This window comes from Balaenoptera physalus (genome assembly GCF_965194825.1).
Source record: "Balaenoptera physalus genome assembly, chromosome: 4".
Lineage (NCBI taxonomy): Eukaryota > Metazoa > Chordata > Mammalia > Artiodactyla > Balaenopteridae > Balaenoptera > Balaenoptera physalus.
Genome location: NC_138891.1, coordinates 46,937,279 through 46,963,261, shown reverse-complemented (window position 1 = coordinate 46,963,261; position 25,983 = coordinate 46,937,279). Strand labels below are relative to the sequence as shown.

Sequence of the window (25,983 nt, the reverse complement as noted above, 5' to 3'; positions counted from 1 at the left end):
CCAACGATGCATCTGGGAGGTGTTTAATTAAAACTGTCACCAGATATTAGAATATCATTCTAAATGACCTTCAGGCTTAATTGCAACATATGTACGTATTTTAACTACATTTTATTCTTTTTTTTCTTTCTTTTGTTGGTCTCTATTAATCTTTTGTTCCATTACTATGATGTTGAACAAATTACCCAACATATATGAGTATCTGTTTTATTACTTCTAAAATAGGAATAATAATGACTTACAGGACCATTTGATAATTAATATCAGAATGAACATGTAGAGCCATGGTACTCTGTCAGTAATTGTTAGTTTTATTTCCCCATAAATACCAGTTGCCATGCTTTTTCCATCCTACAACTCACAATTTCTAGTTTACATTCATTCTTCAGTTTATACATAGGAACACATGAATCTGTTCACAAGGTTATTTCCTCGTTCCAACAAGAAATATTTTAGTATGCATATGTGCTAGCAAAGGGGCATTTCTCAATATATGAAGATCATATATTCTTCATCTATGTACATACAATATTGGTCAACATTTACCATACCCAGCATAAAGCATAATATTTCCATCTTCAATTATATTAAGTCAACATTCAGCCTCCTTATATAGAGAGTTTACGTTTCTCCATAGATAAAAGGTTAAAACATGACAATAATTGACAAAACTAGATTAGTGATATTAGACAGTAGTATGGCCATAGTATTTAAAAGTGTGGTTCTGATGTCAGAACGAAGATCTAGATCCAAACCCTGTGTAAACCATTTGGTAGCTATATGATATTGACAGATTGCTTTACAACTTTAAGCCTTAGTTTTCTCAACTGTAAAATGGAGCTAATTATATCAATAACAACAACTATAATTTATGAATTGGTTATCACATGCCAAGCACTCATTTAATTCTCACAACAATCTTAATGGTACATGTTATTATCGTTTCCATTTTACTGATAACTAATACACAGAGAGGTAGATAATAGTGTCACAAAATTCATCATTGATAGATCAGAAAATAGAGCATGTGCATCTGACTCCAGAGGCAATCCAATTATAACCACTCTGTTGATTCCTATTTCGTTGGATTGATTGGCTTAGCACACAGTCTGGTACAGAGTAAAAACTCCATGTATAATAATACCAATCAGATTGTAATTAGCACCATCAATGTAATGATAGGATTGTGTAAAGAGCAAAAAAAATCAGAATGAGGAAAAACTGCTACAAGTTCGTAGCATGGAAACAGTACAACAAAGCAAAGATGAATAGAAATGGCATTTTATTAGATTATATACAAATCAGCTCTGAGTCTTTCTGTTGAACTATACTGGGTTGTAAACTGCAGAGTAGGACCAAGTTTTATCATATCCAGATCTATTATTTTACTCAGATCTTTCATTTTTTAAGCATAATCACCCCTCCCCACACTCAGCTCTGAAAAATATACCTTATACATTTCCCCCATATTATAGCCACTTATATTAAATTAGTCACAAAATATTTAATTATATTTCCAAAGTCTGAGAATAATTTAAGAAATTATAATACTCCTTTGTTTTTTTTAGTGTTAATAACATTGTCTTCATATTAGAATTCTTTGTACCAAACTAACGGTGAAATATGCAATTTACCTGAAAAAGAATTATCAGAATGACATTTAAGTTATCCTGCAGAAGCAAGAAATCCCATACTTCATAAACGCACAAAGGAGAACATATAATCAGCTTCCGAGTGAACAGCTCCAATAATATTAAATAATTCCCTGAATCATAATTCAGTGGAAGTACAATGGAACTATAATTCACATTTTAAAATCTCAGATAACCTCCTACTTTTACATGAAAGTGTCATTCATGTAAACCAGCCTCATTGTTAATAAACAGCAAAGCCAGAGGTCCCCAACTGTGTGAGTTTTACTGGGAGGCTCAGCATCCTCATGTCATATTTTAAAATCAGTCTTTTACATTTTTTTCTTCTCTCAAAAAGCTTAACAATAGAGAATGTGTGAAAATAATTCTCACCTTCCACATGATGTTCCTTATTAATGTACTATATAGACATAATGGTTGAACACTGTTATCAAGCTGATGTCTAGGCACTAGAACACTTCTTCTGGACACAGGCATTCTTAAAAATTTGCTAAGAAACTTTACATTATTTTAGGCCCTATGCACAGAATTTCTACATCACCTGCCTTTACCTAAACTACCGTCATACCCTGAAAAGTCACTGTTTGCTACAGTGACTGGTTTTGAGTAATTTTGCACACTCTTCCAGTTTGCAAGGAACAGAATCGTTCCATTTTTTTCTAGAAATGTAGGTTAAGACTATGGATAGCTATGGAAACTTGAGCCTTTGGTTAAGTCTCATAGAGTCTGTAATATCATTATAACACACAGCAATAGTTCTAGCCTGTTAATAACTGTTCTACTGATTAACTTCGGAAGAACAATAGTTGTTGTTCCTACAGAAACGTGAAATCCCTTATTGCAAACTTAGTACTCCACCATTAAAATGACTCAACATGCATATCCTTTTTTAAAAAAAAAATTTGGCTGCCCCAAGCGAATGCAGGATCTTAGTTCCCTGACCAGGGAGTGAACCCGTGCCCCCTGCAGTGGAAGTGTGGAGTCTTAACCACTGGACCACCAGGGAAGTCCAACAGGCATATCCTAGAGCCTACTTACTTGTGTGCAAATACAGGTTTAAGCTACTCACTCTTGAGGATGTGGTGAAGGCAATTCCCTTCAGAAGGAATGTGAAACTGCAGAACACAAACGAAATAGACCCCTTCCTAGACCACTGCCAACCTCTGACACCTTAATTCTAAAATATTTTTATATCTCCTGTAATGTTCTAATATGACATAATGTGTCCATTCCAATTCATTATGTTATCTGTTCATACATAGTAATTCTAGTAAATGAGAATTTTTAAATATCTTATGGTATAAAAATTAATGGCCTTAAAGATTATCTCTCATTGACAAACAACAAGACTGTTAAAATATAAAAGTGCCTTGCTAAAAATTATGGAAATACAGAAACAATCTTCTTGATGGCATGAAAATGTTCATTATTCCAAATCAGATTTACTTTGCTCCACTATAAATCTTACAGTTTCAATTTCCTCCTGCTTACTTTTTCCCTTCTCAGCAAGCCAATAGAATATAATTGAAAAGCCATAGCACTAAGTCTCAAAAGTTCACTTGCTCTATAGGTTCTCATGAAAAAAAAAAAAAAGAATAAATTTGAAGATATTTAAATTGCTTCCTTTAGTGAAAAGGAACATTTGCTTTCTTACCCACTACAATTTTTTACAGGTTACATTGAATAAAATTGTTCATTAATTTATTTCTATATTAAACACCATGAGATTACTGAGATAATTAGAGGAATAAATTAAGATAGTTCCTGCTATTACAACTAAAGCTTAATAAAAGAATGTGTCAAGTTTTTATTTTTATTTTTTTTAGGGAGAATATTGTAGGCAAAACATATGTATAACCAAAAATATGTTACATTTTGGAAGGTATCATATTTTTCCTTGAACAAGAACTGTAAATTATCCTTTATAAACATAGTATACAGTAAAATAGTCTACTTTTTCCCCCAGACATTAAATTTGTAGAAATAAAAGGCATAGTAATTAATGGTCCTCTTTCTCATCATCTTTTTCAGTAAAGGTGTGTAAATCAATTTAAGCTGATATTTCTTCTAAATGATTGGGTCTTTCAGTAGAGTTTTTCTTAGTTTAAAAGACTCATCTCTTATTGAGTAATGTAGGGGTCACCTATTTTGAACACATGCTCCCTACACCTCCTTGAGCTCATTAATTAGAGATTTCTCACCTTTAGTTTGCAGTTAAATAGAAATGTAGTAAGTGGTATAGAAAACATCTCTCCTTAATATTTTCATGGACAATCTTTGTATAAAGATTAGAGACATCGTTTTGGTACATTGCTTCTGGGAGGTTCATCGTTCATTATGTGTATAGTGTAATAGTTCTCAAACGTTGTGGGGTGGGGAAGAGGAGGTAGGGAATTCCTCTCCAAAATATCTATGTTCATGCCCTTATGCCCACAGAGTATCTCATAATGCCGTAATCATGATGAGGAAGCTGGGGATCAGTGTATTTTGATCAAGCTTCCCAGGTAATTTTAAAATGCTACCCAGCAAACTTCTCCTGAAAATGTCAACCAAAAGAACCACGAACGTAAAGAGGCAAAAAGATAGTTTATTTGGGGTCTTAGAATTGCAATTTGGGGATCACAGATTTCAGAGGAGCCCAGAATAGTGCCCCACTGGAGGAATATTGGTAGGGGTTTTTATGGGAAAAAAAAGAGGAAGGTCATGCAGACTTACACGGTTGTTTTCCAAGCATTTTGGATTGGAGGGTAAATTTGTTCTATACACACGACTGGTTTATCAAGCACATCTCATTGGTTCCTAGGGAAAAGTATGGTTTCCTTAGTTCAGAAAAAGTACAGTTCTCAGGATTGTTCTTTCCCTTTGGCAACTCAGCTAATATTCAGCAATTTTAACTTGGTGTGTTCAATGAAAGTCCAGTATGGGCAGCAAACATGAAGATCCTTGGGTCACATCTCAGTCATTCCTGACATAGATCTTTTCACCAGAACTACAGCCTTGATTATGAATTATATGAGACAACATTTACATAAGAAAACTATTAACAAACTGACAGATGTTGGTAGTGGCATGGTCAAAGTCTAATCTCTTACTTAGGAGAAGGTAGTGTGCTCAGCTACTTCCTAGGCTCTGTGGTATCTTGGAGTGGCCATGTGACAGAGTTTTGCAAAGGTAACTTAGAGTTGTGGGTGTGGTCAGGGAAAGTTTTTGTGTTCCTGATAAAAAGGGACGGGTGCAGCCATCACATATTTATGTTCTTGTTATTTTCTTCCTGTCTGATTTCTGAAATGCAGGGAGGATTCCTGGAGGCTGGAACAGCCGTCTTCTGACAAATGTGTATGGCAGAGAACAGAGCTAGAAGGAGCTGTCAAGCCAGCACTGAAGCTTCCACTTGCAGATTGCCTTTTAAGTAAGGAAAATACGGTCCTTCTTTGTTTAAGACCTTATCAGGTTTTTCTTATGTGCACCTAAGTATATTTCTGAGTAATACACCAACAAAATGTTTTTATATCCTTGAAGGATCACACCATAATTCCACTTCATATCAAAATATTGTCAATAGAGTTTATTCCTCTTATATTCGTCACAGTCCTTTTTTTTTAATATCCATTTCCCATGCCAGCTGCCTTTATTTGATTTTACTCCACTTAGGTCCTCATTGATGTTTCTTTACAACTAATTGCCTGCTACAATACTGTTAAGGGGCAGAAGTGAAACGCACAATGATAGCTGAGTCATGTCTACACCTGTAGTCAATAAGGGAAGGCCCAATTAACCTGGAAAACTCTAGATTCCTGGAGATTTTTCTTTGACTCAGGCAGAAATATATTCGGTTATCCATGATTGTTAATGACCATTGACATGCTGGAAACACACGGTTTTGAGTACTTTTGGTGGGTGAGGAAATAGGCTGAATGAATAAGGGCTCCCCAAAGACGTCTGCATCCTCATCCCTGCAACCTGTGAAAGGGTTCTGTAGGTGTGATTAGGTTAAGGATTCTGAGGTGGGGAGGCTGGGGTTACCCAGCTGTACTCAATGCAATCACAAGGTCTTTGTAAGTAGGAGGGAGGAGAAAGGGGGTTGGAAGGAGCAAGAAAGTGGATTCTCCCGTAGAGCCTCCCGAAGAAATCAGCCCTGCTGATACCTTGATTTTAGCCCTGTAAGTTTCATTTTGGATTTTTGACCTTCAGAACTGAAAGATAATACTTTGTGTTTTGTAAGCCACTCAGTTTGTGCTAACTTGTTACAGCAGCAATAGGAAACCGGTAGCAGTGGGGGCTGCGTGGGGGGAGAGTATCCAATACAGGAAGAACATTGTATCCTTGTATCATTTAATCCCAAACAGTGTATATTTTTCTATATATATAATTTTATTGACAGGTGCTAATGGGTAACAACAAAAATCATTTCTGAGTTATATAATGTTCATTTATTATCCATACATCTGTTGGTTCAAATAATATTTGTTTCAAACACCTGTCTCCCAAATGCAATTTGCTGAAATAAATATTGTGTTTGGAAGACATACTGGGAAAATCTCTTTTGAGGCTTAATCTCATTTAGCCTTTTTATATATATTCACCAGGTTTTTGTCTAAATTTGTAAAAGTATCAGGTTTAAAATACAAATACACTTGTTACACTAATATAAGATTTTGTTTGAACATTGACTACTTGCAATTGATTGGTTAATGTCAATATAAAGTGTGGCTGTGAATCAACCAGGCACGTTTATTGGTGCCTAACAAGAACAAACTCTACACACAGGGTTCTTGAGGCACATTGTTATGATTGTATATTCTCTCCAGTAAAACTAAGGCCACTTTGGCAGGCAGCTGACAGAGAGGTTGTCTTTCCTCTGACTGGAGGAAAATAAAAATTCTAGGATAACCCTCAGGCAGGGAGAATGAGCTCCACTTCCCTTTTCTCGCTGTGACCATGGCCCAGCTGCTGTTACATGAGGCTGTGGAGTGTGCCCTTTTCCTGGGCCCCTCCCCTCAATGCCTGCCTTGAACACTCTTTTCAAAACAGCTGAATTGACATCCGGGCCCTCACACAAACTCACTTAAAGAGTACAGTCAACCAATACATGTACACAGGTGATAAAAATATGGAAGAAACATGAAAGAATACCTACTAAAGAAATGATTCAAATTATTCAGGAAATATCATATAAAGGTAATTACAGTCAGATTTTAATGGAGATAAAGACATAGATTAGCAAGTACTATTGATCAGAAAGGTAATGGTTATTTGGTGTTAACCAGAAGTAGAAAAGGCATGCATAAGGATAGAGAGAAAAACAAAAATATGTCTCAAAAAATTTACTTGGAAGAACTTTGCTTTTCTAGTTTTTTAAATATTAAGAAGTTTATTGTTTTTATTATCACCATAGTATTTAGGGGTGTGTGTGTGTATAATCAAGATAGCATAGTTTAATGGTAAAGAATGAAAATTCTGGAGGCAGACTGCCTGGGTTTGTTTCCTAGTTACTACTAACTAGCTGCCCATCCTTTGGCAATCACTTAACCTCTCTGTGCCTCAGTTTCTTCGTCTATAATATGGAGATCCTAATAGTGCCTACCTCACAGGATTATTATATAGATGACCTAAATTAATATTTATAATATTTATAAACTCAAAATGGATTAAAGACCTAAATGTAAGACCAGACACTATAAAACTCTTAGAGGAAAACACAGGCAGAACACTCTTTGACATAAATCACAGCAAGATCTTTTTTGACCCACTTCCTAGAGTAATGAAAATAAAAACAAAAATAAACAAATGGGACCTAATGAAACTTAAAAGCTTTTGCACAGCAAAGGAAAACATAAACAATGAAAAGACAACCCTCAGAATGGGAGAAAATATTTGCACATGAAGCAACTGATAAAGTATTAATCTCCAAAATATACAAGCAGCTCATGCAGCTCAGTATCACAAAAACAAACAACCCAATCCAAAAATGGGCAGAAGACCTCAATAGACATTTCTCCAAAGAAGCTATACCAATTGCCAACAAATACATGAAAGGGTGCTCAACATCACTAATCATTAGAGAAATGCACATCAAACCTACAATGAGGTATCACCTCACACTGGTCAGAATTGCCATCATCAAAAAATCTAGAAACAATAAATGCTGGAGAGGGTGTGGAGAAAAGGGAACCCTCTTGCACTGTTGGTGGGAATGTAAATTGATACAGCCACTATGGAGAACAGTGTGGAGGTTCCTTAAAAAACTAAAAATAGAACTACCATATGATCCAGCAATCCCACTCCTGGGCCTTTACTTGGAGAAAACCATAATTTCAAAAGATACATGCACCCCAATGTTCATTGCAGCACTTAGCCAGGACATGGAAACAACCTAAATATCCATCAACAGAGGAATGGATAAAGAAGATGTGGTACATATATACAATGGACTATTACTCAGCCATGAAAAGTAATGAAATTTTGCCTTTTGCAGAGACGTGGATGGACCTAGAGACTGTCATACAGAGTGAAGTAAGTCAGAAAAAGAAAAATATTGTATACTAACACACATATTTGTGGAATCTAGAAAAATGGTACAGATGAACATATTTGCAAAGCAGAAATAGGAACACAGATGTAGATAAGAAAAATATGGACACCAAAGGGGGAAGGAGGAAATGGGATGAATTGGGAGATTTGGATTGACATATATACACTACTATGTATAAAATAGATAACTAATGAGAACCTACTCTATAGCACAGGGAACTCTGCTCAATGTCTGTGATGACCTAAATGGGAAGGAAATCCAAAAGAGAGGGGATATGTATACATATAGCTGATTTACTTCACTGTACAGCAGAAACTAACACAATATTGTAAAACAACTATACCCCAATAAAAAATTAAAAACTTTATAAAATACTTAAAAGGTTACTGACACACTGAGCACTATATATATATGTGTGTGTGTGTTTCTTAAATGGATTTGTATAATTTTTTGAGCATTTTTAAAAAGAAAGGTTACTTTTTCTCAATATACTTCTACTGTTTTATTAAGATGTACTCCAAAATATATTTCCATTTAAAAGGAGAAAATAAGAACCAATAAGTGTATATTATCCCTAATCAAACTAAATATTAATCATAATAAACTTTTATTATAAATTTAGCTAACTTTTGAAATTTGATAAATTGAAACTAAGATTTGTTATTAGAAGTAACTATGGATGATATACTATAATTAAATCAAAAGCCAATTAAGAGTCATAGGTCTTTTCACTTTTAATAATGCTAAAAACTGCAAGTTTATATCAGAGCTTCTAGTGCATTCTTCAGTTCTGAATACCCTGCAAATGTAGATTTTATTTAAAGGAACAAAGAACTAGCAGATGTATGAAGAAGCAGCAGCTAAACAATACTGTCTGTGAATTTCATGAACTTATTTGGTTTAAATTTGTGCCCATTAACTAGAATGTGCTCTTCGACTTTGATTTTAAAAAGTGTGACAGGTGAGAAATCCAGACTGTTTCCTTTATACCAGTTTGAGATGCTGAAATGAGAAGTGGCATTTGGAATAAGTTCAGTGTCATGACCCCTTTCAGGATACAATTTATTGCTCTGTGAATGCACATGTGAATAATATTAAGCAAGCTAAAACCATGCCTCCATAAATATGCCTACCCAGAAAAAGAAGAGCAATGAACAAAAACTGCTAGCATACTCTAATCCTGATGTATATGACTCAAAGGAATGGTGGATATATGGAAAAGTCAAATGAGGGAAAGTCAAATGAAAAAGAGCAATATATTTGCCAAACTGAGTAAAGCCAAGTATAATACATTAATACTAACTCTCAGTTTCTGTTTTGTCAAGAACAATATTGTTCCAGAATAGATTTTTGTAGGAAGAGCTTGCAAATACATCAAAGTATAGTTACTTTAATAAGCAAATTGTAGAACAGTATGCAGACGATCCCATTAGTTTGAAAAAAAAAGACACATATATGCTTGTGTGTGAACCAAATAGTATTTTTAAATATAAAATAAATAGGTGAAACTTGAAAAACCTACTAAAAGGAAGGAAATGATAAATACAAAATTTATTTTATACCTGGAAGCTGGGGGATGGGCACAGGTTTATGTCCTTCTAGGATCAGGTAGTGAATGAAGAGGTGTTCATTATGTTAACATGCTTTAAAAATTACATAACTGTTACAGTATTATTTTGTATGTTTCAAATATTCTTCTTAGTAGTTAAAAGACTGAACTTTCACCTCTGGAAAGAAGTAGATGCACTTTTCCCTATTCCTCCCCCTAAGTAGAACTAAAATCACTGGGCGTTATACATAAAACAGACATATGGAAACTCTGAAAGGCAGAGAGAAAAGGCATACCAGCGAGGGACCTCAGCATCTGGGGAACAAAATGATGGTGAGTCCTCTGGGTTTTCACTTTTCTTCATATATCCTAGCCTCAATGTTAGAGAAACCAGCAATCTGGAAATACCAGTGGGCTAAAAAGCCCCCAAAAGACTGGTGTGTTTAGCCAAAGGAAAAGGAAGAATAGGTCTGGCAAGACACAAAACTTCCAGGCAGTAACTACTCTATTCCAGCCAAAACACCACAGAAAAAATCATGGCCCCACATCCACCAGCAACGGCTGAATAAAGAGCCTAGACTTTCTCTCTTGTAAGACTGTTAAAGGCTTGTCACACACTCACATGTGAGCACACACACACAGACACGCATCTGTGGTGCATGAAGGCCAAGTGTGGAACTAGGACTATCAACCCTGCTGGTTGTCAAAAAGCCTCCTTCCACTTTCAGTGCCATGGAGACTAGGTGGGGAGCTTGGAGTTCCACTCTCACCTGGCAATAACAGTCCTCCTGGATGGTGTCAGAAGAGGCCCAGTGGAGGGTTAGGGCTTTCACCACTGCCTGGGAGTAATGGGGCTACCACTCACCATGTCAATGGACATAACACCGAAAGCAGTAAAGAGGCATTCCTACCCTTCTCAACCAGGGAGATATCAGTGGAGGCCAAGGTGGGAGCTTCCACCAGCAGTAATGTGCTCAAGGAAGAAACTTGGACTTCCCCCACATCTATCAGTAATGAGACCACCTGCATGGTCTTTTTTCACTGACATGGTACCAGAAGAGACTTGATAAAATGGAATCTTTAAATAAGAGGCAGAATCTTACAACATAATTCCCACAATATCCAGGATTCAATTGAAAATTACTCATCATTATAAGAACCAGGAAAAACCTAACCTGAATGAGAGAAAAATTATCCACAGATGCCAAGACCCAGACGACACAGACACTTCAATGAGCAATTACACACACTTGAAATAAATGAAAACATAGGAGGTCTCAACAAATGGATTCTAATAATGAAATATTTTTATTTAGACAATTTTATATTGTAAATTTTATAAATATTTGGTACATAGACTGGAAAGCTAATTACCTTCTTTTAAGTTCTTAATATAAAGTATCTTTAAATTGCCACAATGACCTTGATGTAGGTATCATTATTTCAACATTGAGAATTCAACTTTTGAATGGGTGAGCAGCTTGCCTAAATTACACAGCTGGCCAGTTGCTAGATGTTTAAATATTTACCACTGTGGGATTTAAATTCTAGGGTTTGTCAACTACTCAAGTTGCTTTATCATTAATGATGTTGGAAACATTGTTTACTACATCACACACACACACATACCTCTTCTTGAGGAACTGTAAAATTTATATTATAATTTATACTTAGAAAAGTAATTTGCCCTCATCTTATGGACAGTATAAATTATATAATTCATATTGCTTCCAAATTAACTTTGTGACTTTGTACAGAAAAAAATAATCCAGATCCTAATAAGAACTCTCACTTTAAAACTGTTAAATACTGCAGTATGAGTTTTGTGTACCAACTGGCTCTCTAGTTCCTCTTTAGAAAGTTGACTTTAATTCTCCATCATTCAGGTGTTATACCACCTATCTATCTAATCTATTTAATTTATTCTGTTGCAAATACTTGAGTCACATTAAAGACTTTTGTAAGATAGTGGCAGAGAATAAATGAATATGTTCAAACCAGTTAGCTTTAATGTCTGCTATGGACTAATCTATAGTACAACATTATATACTTAAATAAATTAATCCCTAATTTTAAAGAGTACCCTTGATTTTCTCTTAATTATTTATTTCCCTTTTTAACCTCTATACACTTGACTTCAAGAACGTGGAAGTGCTTTTTACTCAACTGCTTAAAAGTATGAAAAGCTCTTGCTATAAATTCAGTTCTCTTGAACAAATGACTTCTTTCTAGATTTTTATTTATATGGGGATAAAAACTGAAAACTGAAAGAACATTATGCAGAGACAACGTAGCAGGGACAGCTATGGTTCTCCAACACTCACTCTCCACTTTCATAGATACAGTGTTTCATAGATACAGTATTCCAAATCTTACCAGTATACATGGCTGTCCAGGATAAAGACTACATTTCCCAGCATGATTTGCAGCTAGATCTGCGTCATGTTTGTGTCATGGGGATGAGAGCAGATGTGGTTTTTGAAATGTCCAGGTTGTGTCCTTAAAGGGAAAGAGCATGTCTTTCCTTCCCTACTCTTTTATCAGATTTCTGGACCACGTTCTTTGTGGTGGAGACATTTTAGGTCATGTGGACAAAGTATCCGCTTTGGGGATTATAATGACACAATACAGAAGGAGGCTGTATTCTAGTCAATGTTGTGTAGTATGTCAAAATACCATACTTCTAGGGTCTAGACTGTCATATCAGATAGAAATTATTTATATGGTTTATGATAATGCTATTTGGGATCCCTGTTCAATGAAGTTAAAGCTATGTGCTAAATAATCTATGAAGAGACTCTTCAATTTCTACTCAAAAATGTTTTAACCTTTTTTCCATAGCAAGGGTGCAAAATTTCGTTCCAAATGACATAAGTAGAGGTTTAAATAATGATACTAAGATATTTTTCTTTACATTTTCACCTTAAATCATGAAAAACAATCTATTTCATTTTGATGTGATTTATTTAGCGTCATTAATTAAGGTCTGAAAACTTGAATTTGGTTAGAGATGGAACACAAAGATTGTGAAATTTATTTGCAGAGTTTAATAGGCAAAATATATATAATATATATTTTGCTTCACTTCTCCATTAGTGAAAACTCCTTTTTGCCATATTTTTTATACCAAGTCATATGCTTAATACACATACTGTGGATCTTTTAAGCATGAATTGTTCAATAGATTTAAAAGAAACATTTGAAATAAAATAGCTTCTTTACTTTTCTGATTTGTCATTACCAAGCTTGATCAACTTTCTACTTTTAGTTAAATTTATCTACCAGGCTTTATCTAAGGTAAATTATTCCTGGTAACCCATAATTAGAATAAGCACTGGACGACTAGGAGGAATTTGCAGGAAACAGGTATAAATTGTTTTATGATTTTTGAGTTGCAAGATTTATGGCATTTATTCAATTTAAATCAAACTTGGCTCTGAGCTTCCACTTGCAAAGGTTAGTGAGAAGTCCACAGTATGTGTCCTTTTGGTATTCTCTTTCCCTTAGTTTATACTAGGATCCTGGGGCTTATACAACAACAAAGTAAAATGGGGGCGGATCTACTGACTTGAGGTAAACATTAGTCCCTGTTGAGTTACTTTTTGTCCAAGATCATATAGTATTTTCCATGAGAAGGACTCTTTTGGTGGCATCAATTTCTTGTACAGATAAGATTCACTAACCTTCGCTATAGCTCATGTAACAAAATTGGAAAGAATATTAAATGATTTTGAAATTCTTTAGTGGGATTTTGAATTGAAGACGATTACAAATGTTTAATTATTTTCCTGTGTAGTTACTTAGTGATATAGATAAATGCTTAGAATTCTTCCCTTGCATCAGTCTTTAAACTTTGTCAAAAGTTTTGTTTTGTTATATTTTCACATGCCTACTGTATGGGGGCAGGGTGGAAGAAAATAACCAGCTCTGAAAGTCAGGGTATGGACAAAAAGTGGAGTGCTCATTTCTTTTTCAAAATCAATTGGTCATCTGTGCTTACATTTTCCTACTTGGGAATATAGGCTCCTGCTGAATTTCCCATTTTCATTAGCACAGCACTAAAGTAATATTAAAGTGATCTTGTGGGATAATGAGAAACATCTTCTCTTGTCGATCTAATGGATTGTTTGTGAAATGTGTTCAATAACCAGCTTTATTGTGAGGAGCTATTGTAGATGAAATATATGTAGAAAATAATGTCACTTTTTCACAGTCGAATGGAATACTTTCTTAAATAACAGAATTACACTTAAAGGATTTGCCAAGGAGACACCATACTGTGTCCTTTCTTCTCTTGAACTAAGTATCTGATCAACATATTACCAATCGTATACATTCACACATATGCACTTGTGTACTGCACATATAGTTGAAAGCATACTTGCCTTAAAACACATATTTGATGTTTGTTTCTGTCAAAATATCACTCTTTATTTACCCTTCCCATAACCTGTCTACTTCTTGCAGTAAAGTCAAGTCTTGCTACTTCTACTTCATTTTCTGGCATCAACTTGCTTATACTAGTAATGTTTACTACTACTAGGTTTCCCAGAAATTGAGGTTAATATAACATAATGAATATTGTTGGGAGATTCTAGCTTTAATTATTATTGTCCACATACCTAAAGGACTTCTAGATAGGGAAAACCCTTAGTCAAGTGATAAGAAACCAGATCTTGGCAAAATTAAGATCTTGGGCAATAGCCTGTGAAGAGTCTTGCACGGGCCATTCCACTGGATATTGTAAGTTTCTCATTTTAAAATATGCAAAGAAGGCTTCTCTCTCTACCACACTAATGAACTCTGCTATCAAGGGTTTACATGACTTCCTAGATGCCGAACCAAGTGGACCCTGTGGACCACTTCTTCCAATATACAGTTACCTGACAAAGCCACTGTTGCTCTTTAGTCTTACCCCCTCTACCTTCATTTTATTTTTTTTTACTTATCTCCCAAACATTTATATTTTTCAAGGGTTCCATTCTCAGCCTTATCTTCTGTCTGTTGTAATGGAAATTAAACCAATTATATAAATCTCATGACTTCAGCTTCCATCTCTGCCCCCATTATTACTCAGTTTAGTTAGATAGCCCTCTACCCTTCTCCTGACCTCTAGTTCTTCCTTCTCCTCCTCTTTTTTCACTTTCTTTCCTTTTCTTTTTCTCCTTCACTTTCTCCTCCTCCTTCTATCTGTGTTACAATGTTTAATTCTGATTATTGCACATTCCTGTGATTCAAAGTGTCCTTATTTAATACCTTATACATGGTATGAAGAACGCTTTATGATTTTACCTTGCCTACTTCATCCCCTGGCTCTATCCTTTCCTATTGCTCTGCACACATATGTTCTTAAGTTCTGCCAACTTTATTATTGGATGTCCCCTAAACACAATATTAGATAAAGCCTTCTGTTTTCTATCCTTGTTTGTTCATTCATACATTCAAATTATATTTTATAAACACATATTACATATGGGGCTTTATTATTATTGCTGAATATACAAAAATTATTAAAATAACATGAAATCTTTGCCTTTGAAGAGCACTCATTTTAGTTATGGAGACAGAACATAAACAAAATTTAATAACAGTTTTATGTTAGAAGATATAAAATTAGAGAAAATAAATAAAGCAGGGAAGAGGGAGAAGGGTGACTTGGCAGAGTTACAGTTTAAATAGAGTGATGAGGATGAGACTGGCTGAGAAAGAGATACGAGTAAAGGCATGTGAAGTGTGGTAAAAACCATGCGGCCGCCTATGTGAAGGAAGTTCAAGGCTAGGATAAAAGCATATTTAGGGGCCCTAATGGCGTATCGAGTCTGATTTCTTCAAATAATAGCATGAGATCACATGTGGCAGGATGGGAAGAAGTAAGTGGTTGAGTAGTAGCGAAAGTATTCAGTTATCTGGGGACCAGATTATGTAAGGCAGGTAGGTGATTACTAAGATTCTGACTGACTCTGAATGAGATGGGGTGCCACTGGGAAATTTCAAGCAAAAGATTACACACTCTACATATTTTGATGAATTCACGCTAATAATCTAAATGAGGAATGATGAGCTGCAATTAAGGTGATACCATCAAAGAACAAGAGAAGTGATTAATTTCTGGGTGTATTTGATTACTTCAACTACAGTTAAATATCCTTTCCCATCTTTCAAAGCCCCTAAATTTGAATACCACAAAAGAAGCATCCCAGAAATTTTTACTTTATATCTGAATCTCTAATGTTTTTCTCTAATACTCCTTTATAGATATGGTTACTTCATATGCAAACTAAAATATGGAACATCATATCACATGATACTTTGGCTCACATTAGATGTTCAATAAGTATTGGTTACTTTCCCAACTCTGCCCATAATTCAAATACTCTTCTTGAGTCACCCCATAACTATTAATACTTATCATAGGATTTGAATTATATTTAGTTTTAGAACTTGTGATTAATTATAAATATAATAATATCATATATTTGAAGTCAGTTCTCAAGCTTTCTAGTCTCAGGAACTCCTTATACTCTGAAATTACCAAGAAATCCACAGAGCTTTTATTTAGGTGAGCTATGTCAGTGATAGCTGATAAACCAGATATCTGAAAAAACAAAAAAAACAAAAAAACAGCCCTGATTTGTAACCTTTGTGATTTGTATGAAGTAAATCTTGATATCACCTTAGATTTCTAGCTGTCATTAGTTTAACAGTTGCCTCTCAAAATTCCAGAATATTAAACAATTAGTTCTCATGTACTAGTCAACTTCAGTATAAGCCAACTTCAGCATATCATTGACTGTATCTATTGATATTTATATATTAAATATTTAAATAATTTTAAATATTTTAAAAATATTAACATATAAAATATTAATAAATCTATTACAGGTTGGCATAAAAGACATTTAAAAACTACATTTTTGAAAAACTATTTTTGAGAGAAGTGGCATTATTACCCTTATTTCTGCCTTAATAGAAGACATATTTTCATACCTTCTTTATTCAATCTATGCAGAATGTGTTTTTATGTTTATGTGTATGAAGAAAATCCAACCTTACTCAGAAATGTTACCTTATTAGAAACAGAAGTATTTGAATGACTTTTTTAGGTAACAGTGTATATTCTTCTTTGGTGCTATACCAAAACTTGGCAATTGCTAGCTTCTTAAAAGTTGCAGTGTAAATTATGAAACATTATCAGTGAACTTTTTTTTTTGGTTTAGTTACATTCAAATCCATTGATCTATCCTACATTTGAATTGACTCTTTAAATGGATGATTTTAGAATTAATCACCAGTTATTTTGAAAATACTGTTCACTGAGTTATGCATATCTTCTGAATGCTGACATATTTTATTATATAATAACAAAAATAACCATATGTTGATATCACTAACAATCTCATGAGAAAAATCTTTATAATCAACTATACTTCAATAAAAATAAGTTAAAGACTTTAAATTTTTTTTATATTTTTATGTATCAGGCAGTTATCAAGCTAAGGTATTAGACACATGTTTTTCAAAATTACAATTTTCACTTGCAGGCTCAAATTTTATCACTAAAAATACAGTCAGCTTTTTATTCCCTTGAAGTGACAAGCTTTCTTTACTTTGAAGAATGTCTGTTAAATACCCAGTTCTGAAAAATAATTTGTCTGATAGCCATTCTTTCAAATAAATATGGTGTTTCATTAGGAAAAACACAGCTAGTTTAGCTTGCAACTCAAAAAACTTCACATATGCTTTTTCTCAAATCAATCATCATGCTTTAGTATGCAGCAGAAGCACTTTATACTTCCCTTCTAAAAATGCATGCAGTTCGTGGTTGAGATTTAATAACAGTAATAAGTTTATTGCTTCAAGAATTCAATTTTTTTTGACATCTTTATTGGAGTATAATTACTTTACAATGTTGTGTTAGTTTCTGCTGTATAACAAAGTGAATCAGCTATACGTATACATATATCCCCATATCCCCTCCCTCTTGCATCTCACTCCCACCCTCCCAGTCCCACCGTTGTAAGTGGTCACAAAGCACCAAGCTGATCTCCCTGTGCTATGCAGCTGCTTCCTACTAGCCATCTGTTTTACATTTGGTAGTGTCTATATGTCAATGCCACTCTCTCACTTTGTCCCAACTTACCCTTCCCACTCCGCATGTCCTCAAGTCCATTCTCTACGTCTGTGTCTTTATTCCTGTCCTGCCCATAGGTTCTTCAGAATCATTTTCTTTTTTTTTTTTAGATTCCATATATATGTTAGCATACGATATTTGTTTTTCTCTTTCTAACTTACTTCCCTCCGTATAACAGACTCTAGGTCCATCCACCTCACTACAAATAACTCAATTTCATTTCTTTTTATGGCTGACTAATATTTCATTGTATATATGTGCCACACCTTCTTTATCCACTCATCTGTTGATGGACACTTAGTTTGCTTCCATGTCGTGGCTACTGTAAATAGTGCTGCAATGAACATTGTGGTACATGACTCCTTTTGAATTATGGATTTCTCAGGGTATATGCCCAGTACTGGGATTGCTGGGTCATATGGTAGTTCTATTTTTAGTTTTTTACGGAACCTCCATACTGTTCTCCATAGTAGCTGTATCAATTTACATTCCCACCAACAGTGCAAGAGGGTTCCCTTTTCTCCACACCCTCTCCAAAAAATCTACAGACAATAAATGCTGATGATGGCCATTCTGACCAGTGTGAGGTGATACCACATTGTAGTTTAGATTTGCATTTCTCTAATGATTAGTGATGTTGAACATCCTTTCATGTGTTTGTTGGCAATCTGTATATCTTCTTTGGAGAAATGTCTGTTTAGGTCTTCTCCCCGTTTTTGGATTGGATTGTTTGTATTTTTGATATTGAGCTGCATGAGCTGCTTATATATTTTGGAGATTAATCCTTTGTCAGTTGCTTCATTTGCAAATATTTTCTCCTATACTGAGGGTTGTCTTTTCATCTTTTTTCTGGTTTCCTTTGCTGTGCAAAAGCTTCTAAGTTTCATTAGGTCCCATTGTTTTATTTTTGTTTATATTTCTTTTCTCTAGGAGGTGGGTCAAAAAGGATCTTTCTGTGATTTATGTCATGGAGTGTTCTGCCTATGTTTTCCTCTAAGAATTTTATAGTGTCTGACCTTACATTTAGGTCTTTAATCCATTTTGAGTTTATTTTTGTGTATGTTGTTAGGAAGTATTCTCATTTCATTCTTTTACATGTAGCTGTGCACTTTTCCCAGCACCACTCATTGTAGAGGCTGTCTTTTCTCCACTGTGTATTCTTGCCACCTTTATCAAAGATAAGGTGACCATAAGTGCGTGGCTTTATCTCTGAGCTTTCTATCCTGTTCCATTGATCTATATATTAGTGCCAGTACCATGCTGTCTTTATTACTGTAGCTTTGTAGGATAGTCTGAAATCAGGAAAACTGATTCCTCCTGCTCCGTTTTTCTTTCTCAAGATTGCTTTGGCTATTCAGGGTCCTTTGTGTTTCCATTACAAATTGTGAAATTTTTTGTTCTAGTTCTGTGAAAAATGCCATTGGTAGTTTGTTAGGGATTATACTGAATCTGTAGATTGCTTTGGGTAGTATAGTCATTTTCACAATGTTTATTCTTCCAATCCAAGAACATGGTATATCTCTCCATCTGTTTGTATCCGCCTTAAGTTCTTTCATCAGTGTCTTGTAGTTTTCTGCATACAGGTCTTTTGTCTCCTTAGGTAGATTTATTCGTAGGTATATTATTCTTTTTGTTGCAATGGTAAATGGGTGTGTTTCCTTAATTTCTCTTTCAGATTTTTCATCACTAGTGTATAGGTATGCAAGAGATTTCTGTGCATTAATTTTGTATCCTGCTACTTTACCAAATTCACTGATTAGCTCTAGTAGTTTTTGGTAGCATCTTTAGGATTCTCTCTGTATAGTATCATGTCATCTGCAAACAGTGACAGTTTTACATCTTCTTTTCTGGTTTGGATTCCTTTTGTTTCTTTTTCTTCTCTGATTTCTGTGGCTAAAACAATCGATTGTCATTCATTTCTAGGTATTTTTTTATTTATTCTTTGATTTCTTCAGTGATCTCTTGGTTATTTAGTAGCGTATTGTTTAGCCTCCATGTGTTTGTATTTTTTACAGTTTTTTTTTTCATGTAATTGGTATCTAGTCTTATAGTGTTATGATTGCAATAGATACTTGATACAATTTCAATTTGCTTAAATTTACCAAGGCTTGATTTGTGACCCCAGATATAATTTATGCTGGAGAATGTTCCATGAGCACTTGAGAAGAAAGTGTATTTTGTTGCTTTTGGATGGAATGTCCTATAAATATCAATTAAGTTCATCTTGTTAATGTGTCATTTTAAGCTTGTGTTTCCTTATTTATTTTCCTTTTGGATGATCTGTCCATTGGTGTAAGTGGGGCGCTAAATTCCCCTACTATGATTGTGTTACTGTCAATTTCCCCTTTTATGGCTGTTAGCATTTGCCTTATGTATTGAGGTGCTCCTATGTTGGATGCATAAATATTTACAATTGTATATCTTCTTTTTGGATGGATCCCTTGATCATTATGTAGTGTCCTTCTTTGTCTCTTGTAATAGTCATTATTTTAAAGTCTATTTTGTTTGATATGAGAATTGGTACTCCAGCTTCCTTTTGATTTCCATTTGCATGGAATATCTTTTTTCCATCCCCTCACTTTCAGTCTCTATGTGTCCCTAAGTCTGAAGTGGGTCTCTTGTAGAAGCATATGTAAGGGTCTTGTGTTTGTATTCATTCAGCATGTCTGTTTCTTTTGGTTGGAGCATTTAATCCATTTACATTTAAGGTAATTATCAGTGTGTATGTTCCTATTACCATTTTCTTAGTTGTTTTGGATTTGTTATTGTAGGTCTTTTTCTTCTCTTGTGTTTCCTGCCTAGAGAAGTTCCTTTAGCATTTGTTGTAAAGCTGGTTTGGTGGTGCTGAATTTTCTTAAATTTTGCTTGTCTGTAAATGTTTTGTTTTCTCTGTCGAATCTGAATGAGATCCTTGCTGGGTAGAGTAATCTTAGTTGTAGTTTTTTCCCTTTCATCACTTTAATTATGTCCTGCCAGTTCCTTCTGGCTTGAAGACTTCCTGCTGAAAGATCAGCTGTTAACCTTATGGTGATTCCCTTGTATTTTATTTGTTGCTTTTCCCTTTCTGCTTTTAATATTTTTTCTTTATATTTAATTTTTGATAGTTTGATTAATATTTGTCTTGGCGTGTTTCTCCTTTGATTTATCCTTTATGTGACTCTCTGTGCTTCCTGGACTTGATTGACTATTTTCTTTCCCATATTAGGGAAGTTTTCAGCTATAATCTGTTCAAATATTTTCTCAGTCCCTTTCTTTTTTCTCTTCTTCTGGGACCCCTATAATTCGAATGTTGGTGCATTTAATGTTGTCCCAGATGTCTCTGAGACTGTCCTCGATTCTTTTTCTTCTTTTTTCTTTATTCTGGTCTATGGTAGTTTTTCCACTATTTGGATAAAATTTGGAATAAAATTTTAATAAAATAAATAAATAAAATAGTGGATAAAATTTCCACTATTTTATCTTCCAGGTCATTTCTCTGTTCTTCTGCCTCAGTTATTCTGCTATTGATTCCTTCCAGAGAATTTTTAATTTCATTTATTGTGTTGTTCATCATTGTTTGTTTGCTCTTTGATCTTCTAGGTCCTTGTTAAACGTTTCTTATATTTTCTCCATTCTATTTCCAAGATTTTGAATTATCTTTACTATCATTACTCTGAATTCTTTTTCAGGTAGACTGCCTATTTCCTCTTCATTTGTTTCGTCTGGTGAGTATTTACTTTGCTCCTTCATCTGCTGTGTATTTCTCTGTCTTCTCACTTTGCTTAGTTTACTATGTTTGGGTCTCCTTTTCACAGGCTGCCAGTTCATAGTTCCCTTTGTTTTTTGTGTCTGCCCCTAGTGGGTAAGGTTGGTTCAGTGGGTTGTGTAGGCTTCCTGGTGGAAGGGACTGGTGCCTGTTTTCTGGTGGATGAGGCTGGATTTTCTCTTTCTGATGGGCAGGGCCGCATCTGGTGGTGTGATTTGGGGTGTCCTTGAACTTAGAGTGATTTTAGGCACCCTCTCTGCTAATGGTTAAGGTTGTGTTCCTGTCTTGCTAGTTCTTTGGCATGGGGTGTCCAGTACTGGAGCTTTCTGGTCATTTAGTGGAGCTGGGTCTTAGCGTTGAGACAGAGATCTCTGGGAGAGCTCTCGCCGACTGATATTGTGGGAGGTCTCTGGTGGTCCAATGTCCTGAACTCGGCTCTCCCTCCTCAGAGGCTCAGACCTGACACCGAACCGGAGCTCCAAGACCCTGTCAGCCACACGGCTGCTAGTGTTGCAGGGTCTCCTGCAGAGGCACGGGGTGGCTGTGGCTCACTGCGGGGACAACGACACTGGCCAACAATTCATTCTTAAGTGAAACTGACTTTTCCCTTTGTATGCACATAAAGAAGAAAGTAATGACAAGTAGTTAAGTTTTGTACTTCTGCATTATTTGGATTAAGACACCAAAAATTTGCCTATTATTGCCTTTTTACCATCATTGAAAATCAAAACAAGGAAAATTAAAAAAGGAAAATATTGTTTGGTATTATAATGAAAAACAGAATTAACATGCAGATCCCCTGAAAGTACATTGAGGACCCTGAGAGCTGCACAGGCCACAGCTTGAGACCCACTGTTCCAAGTGATAGTTGCTATCATTTATTGAGGATTTCTCATTTTATGAGAATGAACTCATTACTTTTTCTTTCTATAAGCTAAATGACTTCTTCCTTAATTTTTATTTGGTCGATAGTATTATCCCTCTTTGGTCAGTGAGGAAACTCAGAAGCAGTAAGGAGAAATAAATTGTCTGGCTTTACAGAGCTATTAAGTGGTAGATTCAGGTTTGAACTCATGCAGTTTAATTAAAAAGTCTGCCCTCTTACCATTATGTTATATTGCCCCTCTAAATGTTCGTATGTCTGTTTCATAGTGTTTCGTTGTAAATTAGGACCACATAGTAATCTGTACCAATCCCATGTACCGATAAAACATAGTAAGACCTCAGTATATGTTGATGAATTACTTTAAATATATTTAGCAAAAATCATATAAGTACAAAAATCTGAGCCTTCCCAGGAAATTAGAGGAGAGGAAAAGGTGAAACTTTAGACCAGAAAGACAATACCACAAGAAGAGATATTACTGATACAGTTGAAAATCTTGCTGCTACTTTAGGATTTATGACTACTCACTGTATCCATTATCAAATATTTTACTATACTCTTCAGAAAGACATGGCTCTATAGTTGTTGTTGTGTGTTTTTTTTCTTTGCTTGTTTTTGTTTTTTGCCTGAGCACCTCTCAAAGCTTCTGAGGATAAAATATTGGACAGAATTTAATGTTTTAAAGCCACGTAGAGTTGTCTTTTCATATACTTCTGGAAAAACTACAAGTTTCTTTAAAGATAAGCTGTGTAACAAACCTCAAATGATTGAAAAATAAGTAGTTCAAATAAAAATACACCATTTAGAGGTCTGGTAGTCAATATTAAAATTTAACCTATTCATCAGTTGGTAGCTGTTAATTTATATATAGTATCTGTCCTATTTTCACATAGTATCAAAAAGATGAATGCAAGCTACCAAAGTGTTTCTTCCTATGAAATACTTCAAAAGAAGATATCACCTCCCAAACTTCTAAGGCTTGTAACCAGTTGAGTTTAGCTATTCAGATAACAAAAACTTGAAATAGATTGGAAATAGGTGCATTACAGTCCTGGGATCGATCACAGCAATGTTTTCACCATAGATATAATGTAAAATATTTACCAAAAAGAAAAAATAAGGCAATAAGGAAAGCAAAAATATGTTCCAAAGCATACATACAAATTATCAAATGGATGAGAAGAAAGAGGTTGTCATCAGTTTCATTAGCACTCAAATTTTGTCCCATTACTCTAGGTAAAAAATATGTTGTTCCCACTTATCCAGCACATTTTACTTCATCTCTTATGCTCATATTTGCCTTAAGAAATTCATGTTCTGAACTACTAAATTTTAGTAAGAAATATAGTGCTACTAAGAAAATTAGCAAAATGAAGATAGATACAAAGTGATTAACTGTAAATATTTGTATGCAGTTGCTGACATTAGAGCTTGTTTAATTTTGCTCACATCAACTTGATATTTCATAGCAATGCACAGTGGCATACAACTGAGTAGTAATGCTGGGATTACTCAGTTTGTATGATATAAGCAGAAATATTTGAATAAGTCACCTTGAAATTAACTATAGTATATTAATTTCCCATGAATTTAAGCATAGATGCAGATCTCATGGTTTAAAATGGAAGAATAGGGGATATGGAAGAATTTCATGTTTTTTTATACTATCCAAAATTATTATATCCTATCAAATTACCTTCAATAGATTTTATATATATGTATATGTATATAAATTAGTAGAATAAAAAATATTTAAAAATAAAAAATAAACAATTCTGACGCGAGAACAATAATTTGAGCCTACTTATTAGGAGGCAGCATCATCTATAAATTACTAAGAACCCAGTTATGCATGGTATCAAAAATATATATATATATATATATATATATATATATATATATATATATATATATATATATTTGGCTGCACCAGGCAGCTTGTGGGATTTTAGTTCCCCAACCAGGGATTGAACCCAGGCCCCCGGCAGTGAGAGTCCGGAGTCCTAACCAATGGACCACCAGGGAATTCCCCACCTTCCATTTTCAAAGTGCATCATGTGGAGCTCTGCTTCTGCTGTCATGTTTCCCCCCTTGGTACCAAATATTTTTATTTAAGAAAAATTCTCTCTGATGCGGATAAGTATGCATAATTTAGTCTAAACTGGAAAAGGGTCAAAATTTTTAAAATCTCATTTACCGCTCAACAACAATCAGTTTAAATATTTCAGTTACATAAGAGGAAAAATAAAAGAAAATATATAGGAAAAGAGGTTAAGTTTGAAGTAAAATATATCTACTATGAAAGAATTAAAATAAATGAAAGCCTTCAGAAAAATGGATGGAAGAGAAGTGAAGTCCAGAGTGTGCAGGTGCCGCCCCTGCCCTAGGAATTGAATAGGAATGGGCTTGAAAGAGCTTAAGACCAGAGGTGACAACATTGGGAAAGCACAAATTTAGAACGAGAAGAGAGTTGAAAGGAGAAGATCTCTTGAAGGTTTGGTGGTGACAAACAAAACAAAACAAAAACCCGGAGAAGCATGTGATGAAAATTGTGGATCCTACAGAAACAGTTTCATAAGGTAAAAGAACTCCCAATACTTCTCCTTCAATAAAAACATTATCTATTGGTATTTAAGAAATTATACTTCTCTATACCAACAGAAAAGTCTGCTATGAACTAAAAAACCTAGTAAGCCACTCAAAATCATCACTCTTGCCTACTTAGAAACACCTGTTATTATTGGCTCAAGAAAATATAGAATCCTTCAAAATTAACTAACTTCTAAAGAAAAAGGCTATTTTAAAAAGAAAGGAGAAATCAGAATTTAAAAAGATCTGCAGATGTAACTATTTTCCAAAATACTATCCACCAAAACAAAAGCAAAAAAGCATAATATTTTATATAAACTAAATATTCTTAAGCAATTAGATATAAGCAAATACATAGTATCATAAAGCTAAACAATAATATGGAAATGGCATAAGACACAGAATGAGGCAAAATGAATGTCGACAACTCTCAAAAGTAAACTTTTAAAAAATTAAAATGAATTTATCTAAAAACTGAAGACTAATTTCAAGTTGCTGATGGGAGAAGAAATATGACTGAATATATAATGAGGACCCTTGAGGAAAGAAATGAAATGAGGAGCCTTGAGGAAAGGAATGAAACTTCCAGGAGAAAGAAAACAAAATAATAAAAAATTATAAAGATTTGCCAATAAATGGACAAAGAAGATTCAACCATTATAGGAAGAACTAACAGGAGGAAGAGGAGGAAGAGAAGGGAAAGAGGGAGAGGAAGAGGAAGAGAAGGAAAGTGAAACAAGGTACCACAGTCCAAGAAAGCTTCCAGGATTAAAAGAAAATATGCATCTTAGTATTTCAAGAACCAATTATTTGCATGGAAATATTAACCTAAACCAGTAATTTTTTAATGTATTCTAAAATAACTATTAAAATTTTAGGACACAAAACTTTAAAAGTTC

General features: G+C 34.5%; 2 long non-coding RNA genes across 2 annotated transcripts in view; both read left to right on the top strand.

Moving 5' to 3' along the window:
• The window catches only part of LOC309659159, a 1,097,080-nt gene that overhangs the window by 103,753 nt on the left and 967,344 nt on the right, over positions 1 to 25,983 (top strand). The gene's annotated exons all lie outside the window — the stretch shown is intronic.
• LOC309659163 overlaps positions 4,733 to 25,983 on the top strand; it is a 32,033-nt gene continuing 10,782 nt past the window's right edge. The window contains exon 1 of the long non-coding RNA XR_014262643.1: positions 4,733 to 5,061. This is a non-coding gene — a long non-coding RNA (uncharacterized lncRNA). The remainder of the gene's footprint in view (positions 5,062 to 25,983) is intronic.